Consider the following 14,409-nt stretch of genomic DNA (forward strand, 5'->3'; position numbering starts at 1 on the left):
GAAACCATATGTTCTGCAATGTTGTGCAACTCGACGCCCGATGTTTTGGTTAAACATCGATGCATCGATAAACATCGGCATAACATAAAACATCGAAAAACATCGAAAAACATCGCCAAAAAATCATCGATGCTCGATGCATCGATGTTTTTTTACATCACTAGCTTAGGCAGTTCATGTTTCAAAGTGTACTAATAAACACCTACGCTCGTCGCGTAAAAACCCCAAAAGTACTCCCGTGTTTTTTGGGTACCATTCAGTCTTGGGGCCTCAACTATTTCCATCGATCAAGCCGCACCGCCCCAACAACTACAAAAAGGATAGGAAGTGTGGGAGGAATGGCAAATCCTCCTACGCCTACGATGGAAAACACACAAGTATAAACGAAGACCTACACCACCGAACTTACACTGGAGAAGGAGAAGCCTGTGCAGCCAGCACCGGCCCCGTTCGGCGCTCCAAGCCGGACCCTGGAGAAGTGAACCGACAGCGCTTCCAAGAGCGCAAATCTTAAATTTTTTTTATTATTTTTATATGCATCTGCGATGCAAAACATTATATTTAACAACAATTGTACAGACCAGGCAGTTTCTAGCTGCGGGTCTTAATTTTTTTTTACCTAGGTAGGTATACATGTAAAATTTCATACATATATGTAGGATTGGCAGCTCTATTAGTAACAGATCAGTTGTTCTGTTCCGTAACATTTTTCAGTAGTGTTAAAAAGCGTGAAAATTGCGAAAGAGGAGTACAGATTGAGCATCAGCAGAAGAAGGACGCGTGTGTGAGTAATAAATAATATGTCAACTTAAGTATAAAAAACTGTATCAATGAAGTGTATAAGTCAAAGAATAAACTATTAATAATCTTTAAATATATTTACGGAAGCCAATGGAAGCCTTTCTCTACAATTTTGGGGGCTCGTCCGGTATCAATCGACAAACGAAAGATTAAATGTGATACGCGGCCAAACAACCATCAAGTTATTGTGCTAAGAATCCATCGATCGCAGTTTAATGAACAAAACGAAACGAAGAAACTAGAAAGTTATAAAACTGAAGTGATTACGAGAAAGAGAGACTAAAAAACCATCCAGAAGAGCTGAGAATTTTCATGTTGCGCAATTCCACCAAGTTTTGCGAAGTATTATGAAATTCTGAAACTACAAAACTACAAAATTTATTGCGCAGTTTGCCGATCTGAGTGCAAAATTGGTTATGTGGCGACAAGTAAATTCCTAACGGAAGACGACGAAAGGCGTTTATACAATCCGTTGTCGCAGAGAGCGACAATAATGGCTAAAGCGACAACTTGACCAGGAGGAAAACTTGGAAAAGCAAAAGCTGGAGGAGATCGCGACGGAGCAGAGATCCAGATGAGGTGATTGATACGAGGCGGCAAGGTGACGCCACTGAAGTTGAAAGCGGTTGAAGGCGATATTGAAGGCGATAATGAAGGCGCGATTGAAATTGGAGTTGAAAAGCAGTTCGAAAAGCAGTCATCAGAGCAGACAACGGTTGCAGCTTTTATTGCAACGATTTACCAGAGACGAAATTAAAAAGCAGTGGCAAATATCAGAGATGAGTAACAAAAGACTAGATATAACAGGCGATTCGCAAGTATAAATCCATACATGCATACATTATATTGAATTGAAATACCGAATTTGAAGTTAAACAAAACAATTTTATGCAACGTTAACAATATTTTATTCCCATTTAAATTATTCTTATTTATTAATTTTTTAGAAAAGTAAGCAGTACATACTTGATTGGTTTAAGAAATAAAATAAGTGATGAAGGTTTAGAAAATATGAATGTTGAAGAGATCACACGATTTTCTGTTGCAGAGCTTAAAGACAAGTTAAAAGAATTAAGATTACCAGTTTCAGGCCTCAAAGCAGAATTACAGGAAAGACTCATCTCCTATTTTGAGGGAGAAAATATCGACCAGCAGGAAAATACAGAAGGTTCAGAGGAGTCAGTGTACGAGGAAACTAACGTCGTGGAGTCAGATTCTTCTGATTCTCAACCCTTAGCCATGACTTTCACTCTGAGAGATTCGCTTTCTGTATTCACTGGAAATGATTCTCCGGATATTGATGAGTGGCTTGCAGATTTCGAGCTTAATTCTATTACAGTTGGGTGGACTGATCTTCAAAAATTCATTTACGGCAGACAGTTGGTAAAGGGAGCTGCAAAATTATTCTTGGGCAGCCAACCAGGAATAAATGATGTGGAAGCACTAAAAGAAGCTTTAAAAAATGAATTTGGAGAAAAGCTTACAGCAAAACAGGTGCACAAGATGCTCGAAAACAGGAAGAAAACCCAGAAAGAGAGTCTGATAGAATACTTCTACAGTATGACCGCATTGGCAAATCAGTCGAAGTTGGACGAAGAAAGAATTATAGAATACATAGTGGAGGGTATACCAGACTCGAAGCAAAATAAAAGTTGTTTGTACCAGGCGTCCAATCTTAAGGACTTTCGTGAGAAACTTAAGGTTTACGAGAAGATTAGCGCGAGTCAGGGGTTTCAACCAAAGCCGAAGTTGGATAGTTCTTTAGTTAAAACTAACCAAGATGGCAGACGTTGCTTTAAGTGTGGTGGCAGCAATCATATTGCAAAGGATTGTAAGGAAGTAGGTATAAAATGTTTCAAATGCAATCAGTTTGGTCACAAGGCAAATCAATGCGGTACCAAGGAAGCTCGTAAGGAAGTGAAAAATGAAAAGTCAAACATTCAGCAGCTATCACAGTTAACTTTCAACAGAGCGTTTAAAAACATAAACATTGGTAGCGACCAGATTACGGCGTTTTTCGATTCTGGCAGTGACATTTGTACCATTTGCGAGACGGCTTACACTCGCATCCACCCCGACATTCTCAAACCTGATATTAAAGAGCTAATTGGAATAGGTGGCAAGAAGATATACACTCTACGTTCGTTCACAGTTGCGACTAAGTTAGATGAAGCTGACGTTGATATGTGCTTTCATGTAGTGCGCGACAAGGATACTCTTTATGAAGGTGTGATCGGTAGCGATGTCCTTAATACAGTAACCGCAACAATTGGAGCAAACGGAGTCGTTTTCCACGCAGTTCATCCAGTAGATCTTGGACATTTGTCTGATCTCACCTTAGCTAGAGATGAAATAAGTCCAAGCCATGACATAAACCTCACTCATTATAGTGACAATCAAAATTTGACTGTAGATGCGTCTTCCACTGGCATTTCAGACTTGACAGAAACTTTTCATCAGTTAATTTCATCTAACTTCATTGAAGAAAATTTCATGCCAGATTTAGATCTGCTTCACTTGAGCAACGACATAAGATCAGCAGTGGTTGGGTTAGTTCAAAATTACAAGCCATTAAAGCCAGAGTCAAGCCCAGTAGAAATGAAAATACTCCTCACCGATGAAGTCCCAGTCTATCAGAGACCTAGGCGCTTACCGTACGAGGAAACTGAGAAAGTCGACAAGCAGATCAGGGATTGGCTTAAGGAAGGAATCATTCGTCAAAGTGTTTCCCAATACGCCTCACCCATAGTGTTGGTTGCTAAAAAAGATGGCACTAAAAGACTCTGTTGCGACTACCGCAAATTGAACCAGAAGATTATTCGCGACAACTTCCCTATGGCCTTGATCGACGATGTTTTACATAAGCTTCAGAAGGGGAAAGTATTTACAACGCTGGACTTATCAAACGGATTTTTCCATGTCCCCGTCCAAGAAAGCTCTCGCAAATACACCGCGTTCGTCAACCAAAGTGGTCAATACGAAATCTGCTTCGTACCATTCGGAATTTCCAATTCTCCTGCAGTGTTTATGCGATACATATTTGCAGTGCTCAGGCCATTAATTGAAGACGGTACCCTCGTCCTGTACATGGATGATTTGATTATTTTATCAAAGGACGAACAGGAAGGTTTAGAGAAATTGAAGAAAGTTTTAGATGTCGCAATGTGTTCAGGTCTGCGTATAAAGTGGGAAAAGTGTCAGGTCTTACAGAAGAGGGTCCAATTCCTTGGCTATATAATCGAAAACGCAACTATCCAACCGTCAGCAGAGAAGACTTGTGCAGTCGAAAACTTCCCAGTCCCGCGAGACAAAAAAGGAGTTCAACGGTATCTTGGCCTAACATCCTATTTCCGAAGGTTTGTGAAAGACTTCGCTATCATTGCCAGACCTTTGTCGAACTTGCTTAGAAAGAACACTTCCTTTAAGATGGGCGAGGAAGAGCTAGCATCGTTTAATCAATTGAAATTATCCTTGTCTAAGAGAGAGTCTAAAAGAGTGCTTCAGAAGTCCATTGTGATGCAAGCATGTACGGATATGGAGCAGTCCTTCTTCAAAAGGATTCAGCTGATCAAGAATTTCACCCAGTAGAGTACATGAGCCGCAAGACAACAGATACCGAGGAGAAATATCCTTCTTATGAGCTAGAGGTACTCGCTATAGTACAGGCTCTGAAGAAGTGGAGAATCTACTTGCTGGGAAGAAAGATTAGGATCGTCACCGACTGCAATGCGTTTGCTATGACCATGCGAAAGAATGATGTACCATTGAAAGTATCTCGTTGGGCCATGTTTTTACAAGACTTTAAGTACACAATAGAGCATCGTCCAGGCACAAAGATGAAACATGTCGACGCCTTAAGCCGCGTACATACCTTGTTGCTCCAAGAGTCAGTCCGACATCGAATTCAACAGGCACAACGTCAGGATGAATGGATAAAAGCCATTTGTAAGGTCCTGGAAACACATACCTACGACGACTTCTATCTGAAGCACGAAGTTCTTCACAAGAATCCTATAAAAGAACTCATAGTAATCCCATCAGCCATGGAGAACGAAATAATCAACACAGCTCACCGACAAGGACATTTTGGCATTAAAAAGACAATTGACTTGGTTCAGCGCGATTATTACATTCCAGAGTTAGAGAGGAAGGCTCAAAATATCGTGAAGTCCTGTGTAGAGTGCATAGTTGGCGAGGCTAAGTATGGGAAGAAGAGGGTTTCTTAAACCCGATAAACAAGGCAGACGAACCGTTACAGACCTATCATATTGACCACATTGGCCCCATGGATATGACAAAGAAACAATACAATCATGTTTTGGTAGTGGTCGACGCTTTCTCTAAATTTGTGTGGCTTTACCCCACTAAGAGTACTGGCGCTGACGAGGTAGTGGATAGAATGGAGAGGCAGTCTGATGTTTTCGGTAATCCAAGTCGTATAATCACGGATCGTGGAACGGCATTCACAGCCAATGCTTTTCAGGAGTACTGCAAGGCTAACAATATCCAGCATTTGTTGGTAGCCACAGGAGTGCCACGTGGCAACGGTCAAGTGGAGCGTATCAACAGGATTGTCATCACTATATTGACGAAACTTTGTGCGGAAGACCCGAAAACTTGGTATAAGCATGTAGGCAGGGTTCAACAGTTTATAAATTCCTCTCCTCCTAGAAGCACAAAGATAGCTCCATTCAAGATCCTAACTGGGATCAATATGAAGACCAAGTACGATAAGGAGTTAGTCAAGCTATTAGAGGAAGATTTCTTAAATGAGTTACAGGAAGAGAAGGAGAAGATTCGAGTGGAAGCTAAAGAGAACATCGCAAAGATTCAGGACGAGAATCGCAAGTCATTCAACAAATCAAGGAAGCCAGAGTGTGAGTACAAGCTCGGAGATTTAGTAGCTATTAAAAGAACACAGTTTGGTGCCGGATTGAAATTGAAAAAGAAGGTCTTAGGGCCTTACGCCGTTACTCGTAAGTTGAGACATGGTCGATACCTTGTTGAAAAAGTAGGAGATGATGAAGGTCCGAAAAAAACGAACACTGTCGCTGAATATATGAAGTTGTGGTCATCCTCATTCGGGTCGAATGAATTGTCAGAATAGCCGAATGTAGGATTGGCAGCTCTATTAGTAACAGATCAGTTGTTCTGTTCCGTAACATTTTTCAGTAGTGTTATAAAGCGTGAAAATTGCGAAAGAGGAGTAAAGATTGAGCATCAGCAGAAGAAGGTCGCGTGTGTCTCAGTAATAAATAATATGTCAACTTAAGTATAAAAAACTGTATCAATGAAGTGTATAAGTCAAAGAATAAACTATTAATAATCTTTAAATATATTTACGGAAGCCAATGGAAGCCTTTCTCTACATATATATCAAAAAAAAAAATTTTAATTAATTAAATAACACATTTGTAAATGCCTAAGACAAAAAAAATTAATAAGAGAAAAAGGAGAGGAGGTCAGAAGAACTTCCTGAATTTAAAAATTAAAGAGTTAAATAGGCAGCTATATGCTGAAAAATCTACCCCAGTTTCCTGGGATGAAAATGTAGAAATTAAGAAAGAATTAGAGAACACGTATAGTGAATTAGATGCCTACAAAAATAAAAATGACATGAAAGAGGCTAGAAAACCAAAGTGCCCTGCAGATTGTAAAGGGCCTTTCGAAAATACAGCTTGTGAGTATACGTGTCATAAGAAAAATTAAAAGATATAAAAATAGAATATATAAATATGAATGAACATTTTTTTTTATGAAAAGTAACGCAATATCCAAGACAGATTTTGAATGCGTTACAGAAATAATACCCAAAATGGGTTTAATTAAAACTAAAACAGTGGACTCCACTGCCAACGTAATTAATAAAATCGAATCAAAAACTATTGATAGCGATTTAACAAACATATTATTATCAATAATTGTTTTTATAATGAGTGCATACATTTTGTATAAAGCATATGTATACCATAATAAGTGTGTATCAAAAAGAGCTATAAATAGAAGCCAGGCCAACGATCTGGATAAGATTTAAATTAATAGAGCACAAACAATTATTATAAAAATATGTTTCAAAACAAAAATTAAAATCCAAATTTGTAAGTGTATGCAACGAAATACCAAAATAAGAAAATTAAAATTTTGAAATAAAATAAAAATAAAATATATTAACAAACAATATGAATACCACAAATTGCATAAGAATTATTCAAGCCAATCAACCAACTTTTGAAAATAGGGTATTAGCCATACTTAGAAACAGAACAGAGCCTCTATCAATATCAGATTTTGAAGAAGAGTATATGAAAAGGTACGACCTAGCTTTTTCCCCGCTTATTCATTGCAGCGGTACGCAAAAAGCAATAGTACTGTCTACAGTAAGAAACTGTAAAGTATTTTCGGAAGTAGACATACACCCAGTGCTAGGACATATAAATGTGCTAAAAATTATGCGCAACTAATACACAAAAAAAATATAATAAGTCCTTAGTATGGAATGGGAGCAATTAACTACCCAAATACGAGAATTAAAGGACACATTTGACAAGTCTTACAAATGTATAAGCAAAATAGGCCAATACATAAAGGCACTATTAATAAACATGCAAAGAGTCTTGTAGACTCTTTCAATACTGCAAGAACTTTAGTACATAAAAATAGGGCAGCGATAAATAAAACGAATTGGTCAAAATTATCTAAATTATTGATCAAATTACGTACAAATCTAAGAACTGTCAAATATATCGATACCGACAATTTTAAATACACCTTTGACAATAGATAAAGACATAGACCTAACGGAAAATGAAGATTCCGATTCGAGCGAAGGAATCGAAATAAAAGAAAAAGATCTACATGATCTAACAATTCCTGCAGTTATAACAGTAACAGAAGCAGAAGAAGAAGAAGATATAGAATCAGATCTAAGCGTGCCAGACACAAAAGAAAACATAATGGCAGATCCAGCAGCCCAAAGGGCATATATAAAAGATATATCGAATGCCATCCCGGAATTTAACGGGCAATAGATACATCTTCAAAGATTCATAACAGCCTTGAAGTTGGTTAACTTGACTAAAGGCACATTCGAAGATTTGGCTGTAGAAGTCATTAAATCCAAAATAATAGGATCTACACTATACAAAGTACAGAATGAAACAACAATAAATTCAATAATAAAGAAATTGCAAGACACTATAGTCGGCGAAACATCCGACGTAGTCAAAGCGAAAATGGCGAAAAAAAGCCAGAAAGGCAAATCAGCCGAGAAATTTACATCAGAAATAGACAGCTTACGAAAGCTCCTTGAAGCTTCGTACATTGACGAAGGCCTACCAGCCGAACACGCTGACAAATTCAGCACAAAAGAAGCCATTACCACAATGGTTAAAAATTGTGAGCATGGCCGCCTAAAAACAATTTTAGAGGCAGGCAACTTCACAACTATGAATGAAGCCGTCACTAAGTATATACAATGTAGTACTGAAATGACAGGCAATGCAAATTCAATACTCTACACACAAAGAGGAAACAACTATCGCGTTAACAACTTCAGAAATAATTACCGCGGTAGGGGCAATAACCGAGGTAATTATCAGCATAACGGATATTACCATAATAATGGCTATAACCAAAATAACAGTTATAACCGAAACTATAATAATCAGACCAACAACAATTATAGAGGTCGTGGTTATTATAGAGGACACAACCGTGGTGGAAACACCAACAATGCAAATACGAACACCAACAGACAAAATAATAATAATGTCCGACAAGTACAAACCACGTCGGAAAACCAATAAAGACCCTTAAGATAAAAAACCCAGTAGAGAATACGGTTCATACTATTAATCTTAATTTCAATCTTTTCGTTTCTCTCAAAAATGAATACACAAATAAATTATATACATTACTAGTTGATACAGGTGCAGACATATCCTAAATAAAAGAAACTTCGGACTCGTTTAACAATGTTGATTATACAAATATTACCCAAATATCAGGTGTTGGTGAAGGAACAACCAACTCAAAGGGTTTAGTATCAATAGAACTTCTTTCAAGCAACTATGCTATACCACATACTTTTCATTTAGTAACATCAAATTTTCCTATTCCATGTGATGGAATCATAGGCGTAGATTTTATGAAAAAATACAATTGTCAAATAGATTTAAAACCAGAAAACGATTGGCTCATACTGAGACCAGATAACCTCTATAATCCGATACATATTCCAATAAATCATACACTAGAAAATAATTTGACAATTCTACCAGCAAGATCCGAAGTAGTCCGAAAAATTGCTATAAATTCAGCAACCAGGTATATATTAATACCAAACCAAGAAATCCAAAATGGAGTATTCATTGGAAATTCCATTGGAGATTCTAAAAACACTTTTGTCCGAATTTTGAATACAACTAATAAAACTGCAATCATTCAATTAAATACACTGAAAGTTGAACCATTAGATGATTACGACATAGTTAAATATAATAAAAATGTAAACAAAGAAGAAATTATAGAGAAATTGAACAAAAATTTTCCACCTCAGTTCAAGGAAATTCTTAACGAATTATGCACAAAATACACAGATATATTCGGAAAAGAATCCGAATCAATATCAACTAATAATTTTTACAAACAAAAAAAAAGAATGAAAGATGATGAACCTGTATACATAAAGAATTATAGAATTCCCCATAGTCAAAAAGACGAAGTAGAAAAACAAGTAGACAAATTAATTAAAGACAAAATAGTAGAACCTTCAGTTTCTGAATACAACAGTCTATTACTAATCGCCCCGAAAAAATCATTACCAAATTGTGACATTAAAAGATGGCGTTTAGTAATTGATTACCGCCAAATTAACCAAAAAAATGTTATCAGATAAATTTCCACTACCAAGAATAGACGATATTCTTGACCAATTAGGTAGAGCTAAATACTTTTCATGTTTAGATCAAATGTCAGGATTTCATCAAATAGAACTCGAAGAAACGTCTAGAAATATAACATCCTTCTCCACGAGCAATGGCTCCTATCGCTTCACGCGATTACCTTATGGTTTAAAAATAGCGCCAAATTCTTTCCAAAGAATGATGACAATTGCATTTTCAGGTATCAAACCTTCACAAGCATTCTTGTATATGGATGACCTAATTGTCATCGGTTGTTCAGAAAAACATATGATTAAAAATCTTACAAACGTTTTTGACTTATGTAGGAAGCACAACCTTAAATTGCACCCAGAAAAGTGCACATTTTACAGACACGAAGTGACCTTCCTTGGACACAAGTGTACTGACAAAGGTATTTTGCCAGATAATAAAAAATACGATGTAATAAAAAAATAACCAGTCCCAACGGACGTAGACAGCGCTAGAAGATTCGTTGCATTTTGCAATTACTACAGACGTTTTATTAAAAATTTTTCCGATTACTCACGACACATAACTAGATTATGTAGAAAGAATGTTAAATTCGAATGGACAGATGAATGTCAAAACGCACACGAATACCTTAAAATTCAATTGATGAAACCTACACTTCTACAATACCCAGATCTTAATAAAGAATTTTGTATAACAACAGATGCAAGCAAACAAGCGTGTGGAGCTGTTCTTACTCAAGATTACAATAACACACAGTTACCAGTAGCCTATGCATCAAGATCATTTACTAAAGAAGAAAGCAACAAAAATACAACTGAACAGGAATTAGCAGCTATCCACTGGGCGATAATTCATTTTAGACCATACATTTATGGAAGACATTTCACAGTCAAGACAGACCATAGGCCATTAACCTACTTATTTTCGATGACAAACCTGAGCTCAAAACTGACGCGAATGAGATTGGACTTAGAAGAATATGATTTTACTGTGGAATATCTTAAGGGAAATGACAATCATATAGCCGACGCGCTTTCAAGAATAACCATAACGGATTTAAAGAATATTCAAACGAATAATAAAATTCTGACAGTCACTACCAGAAACCAAAGTAAACAGAAAAATTCCTGAGCAGGAAAAGAAAGAGAAAAAATAGATTAGCCTAGGCAAACTCAAAATAAAGCTTCTCAGCCCAACGTATACGAAGTCATTGTTAATGACGAGGTACGAAAAGTAGTGACCTTGCGAATAACAGATTCACTATGTTTACTTAAGCATGGAAAAAAAGTTATAGCAAGAATTGATGTTAGCGATATGTACACCAATGGAATTCTCGACTTAGGTCAGTTCTTTCAAAGGCTTGAAAAAGAAGCCGGTATACTTAATAACTCAAAGTGGCACCGAGCGAAAAGATCTTTGACACTGAATCAATAGAATCTTTTAAAATAATGGGCAATAAAACATTACAATCTCTAAGAGTAGCGCTACTCAAGCCGGTGACCCTATTATCAAATAATGATAAAGAGAAAGAAGCATTACTGTTTACATTCCATGACGATCCAATTCAAGGAGGTCATACAGGCATAGCTAGAACATTAGCAAAGATAAAAAGGCATTATTATTGGAAAAATATGACCCGATTTATAACAAATTATATAAGAAAATGCCCAAAATGCCAAAAATCCAAAACAACCAAACATACAAAAACACCATTGACTATAACTAAAACGCCACAAATGGCTTTTGACAGGGTAATTGTGGATACGATCGGTCCACTACCTAAGTCTGAACAAGGAAACGAATATGCAGTAACCCTAATCTGCGATTTAACTAAATACCTTGTGGCAATACCAATTCAAAACAAAAGTGCAAAAACAGTAGCAAAAGCTATATTCGAAGATTTTAGTCTAACCTACGGTCCAATGAAGACGTTCATAACGGACATGGGAACAGAATATAAAAATTCGATAATTGAAGAGTTATGTACAAATTTAAATATCAAAAACATAACTTCTACCGCACACCATCACCAAACTGTAGGAACCGTGGAGCGAAGCCACAGAACATTTAATGAGTTCATCCGCTCATACATCTCAGTTGATAAAACAGATTGGGATGTATGGCTCCAGTACTTCGTATATTGTTTCAACACAACACCATCTATGGCACAAGACTACTGTCCATATGAGTTAGTTTTTGGTAAAACCCCAAATTTACCTAGACATTTTAATAGCATAGATACAATAAAACCACTATATAATGTGGATGACTACGCAAAAGAATCTAAGTTTAGACTAGAACGAGCATTTAAGGGAGCTAGATTAGTGCTAGAATCTCATAAAAAGAAACAAAAAATTAAATATGACAAAAATACCTTAGATTTTGATTTAAAAATAGGAAATCAGGTTTTATTGAAAAATGAAACAGGGCATAAGCTAGACTTCAAATATACTGGACCTTATAAGGTTGAAAGTATAGAAGAAAATGATAACATAGTTGTTCAGGCCCACTGTCCGGCGAATCTGGACTGGCCCCGCTATCCAGCTGCACCGCTCTCTCGCTCTCCCGCTCTCTCGCGCTCCCGCTCTCCTGCGCTGTTCCTAGCTCCCTCTAAGAAGTTTCCGCTGCGCTTTGAAGCGCAGAGCGGAGCTTAGACTAATTTAGTTCGATTTTGGAGTTCAACTGAATAAACCGCGGTTGTACCCCCGCCTACTTTTGCAAAGTTAACTTTTGTGCGTTCATTTATTTCCGATTAAGGGGCAATACGCGTTCGAGTGGTTTCTCCCCTACAGCTTCCGCAGCACCAGCAGCAAACGCACCAGCAGCAAGCCACCGAAGCCCAGCGAAGCAGCCCGCCAACGCCGCCAGTTTTGCCGCCGTCGCCTCCCACGCCATTCCACCAGCGCCACCACGGTACCCCGCTACCCCCCGGCGTAGATTTTGCTCCATTCGAGCTTCGCCTTATTAATTGCCGGTCTGCAGTCAGCCACTCGAAAATATAATTCGTTTGACTTTCTGTACGATTTGTCCAAAATCCTAGTCCGATTAAATCCGACAACGGCAATTAATAAATTACTTCGCCATTTTTTTCTTCGATTTTCCTTTTGCTACGTGCGGCCATATTGCCAATTTTTTCCGACTCCTTTTTTTAATTGCATTTGGCCGCTCATCCATACTTACATACACATATACGAAATCGAGAAAAAATTCCAAGCTTAGAAAAAATATTGTGCAAATATAAGCCAAGCATACAGTGAGAATTATTTAATTTCTACTGTTCTGCCAATTCAGGCCCCCAAAACTTTTCAAGATTTTTCTCACTGTATATCCGCAGCCGCTAAAATACTTGCACATATTTTTTCGTTTTTCCAAATACAGTCCACACACAATAAATCGAAAACTTCCACAACAACACATACCCCGCCGGCAATAATTATTTAATAAATTTAAAACCGGCGAAAATTACATACATGCAAATATCTACATCCATACAAATATCTACATACATATAAATATCTACATATATACAAATATCTACATCCATACAAATATCTACATACGTATAAATATCTACATATATACACATAAATACATACAGTCACATATAATTTTTAACTCCACCATCCCGTTCCGACTAATTAAAGTTTTCCGTCGGCCATCCGGTAAAAAAATAATAAAATAAAAATTACACTAACCGACGTGAAAATTTTTTGGTCATTGTGTTTTATTTACCATCAAACTTTTTAGTATTTTTTCCGGTATTTGGTATTTACTCCGGAAAATATATTTTATTTAAACGAGAAAAATACCAGCACTCCACTGCATGCATAGCATCCTCCGCCCACCAATTTTTTTTGGTATATTTTTAGTATTTTTCCCTCGGAATATTAAATCAAATTAAAGCAATTAAATAATCAACCGATCGCATCCTCCGGCCAACAACTTATTGGCATAATTTGGTATGTTTTCTTCATTCAGAAGTTTAAATAAAGGCGAAATAGTACAATTACTCCACCGGGGACTATATATTAACGCATAGCTGGTATTTTTCCCCCTCAATTTATCCAAACGCAAAAAAATACCAGCAAAAATATACCAAACTTGATACCAACCAAAATACATATACCAAAAGGGTTAAATATTATAGTATTACTTCTCATCGGGTGATATTCGAACTCCTTTCTCACCGTTCCTAATCCGTATCATTGGGTTTAATTCCGCAAAGTAACCAAGTCGGTACTTCCTTCCAATTTCTATTTCTCCGATCCACTACCTTTTTGTCGACACCTCGTTCCACTGTTCCAAAAGTGGGCCAGGTTTCCTATTTATCCGACATAAACAAAGGCGAGCAGATTCTGACCCAAGACAAAAAAAAGGGTCATTTTCTTTAAATGTCCGTTGGAAGTGATAACAACAAGTTGTCTATTCCACCTGCCGTAGTCCCAGGCATATCCGTAGATCCGCCCACACCCGAACTAACTGCCAAGACCTCGTCGCCCCGAAAAAGGGCCACCCGTGCAAACGTCAAAATGGCACTAACAACTTCACAAATCGCTCTAAGCAAATTTACTGAGGTCTCAGATCGGCTGAGTGAGTTTGAATCCAGAGCAAACACTCCTTCGCCGATCCCTCCTACTCTGTCCATGCTGAACATCCGCCGCGAAGAAATACGCGCGTTATGGGACCGCATCAAGGCAGAATACGATGAATG

This window comes from Drosophila subpulchrella, unplaced genomic scaffold (genome assembly GCF_014743375.2).
Source record: "Drosophila subpulchrella strain 33 F10 #4 breed RU33 unplaced genomic scaffold, RU_Dsub_v1.1 Primary Assembly Seq38, whole genome shotgun sequence".
In the NCBI taxonomy this organism is placed as follows: Eukaryota; Metazoa; Arthropoda; class Insecta; order Diptera; family Drosophilidae; genus Drosophila; species Drosophila subpulchrella.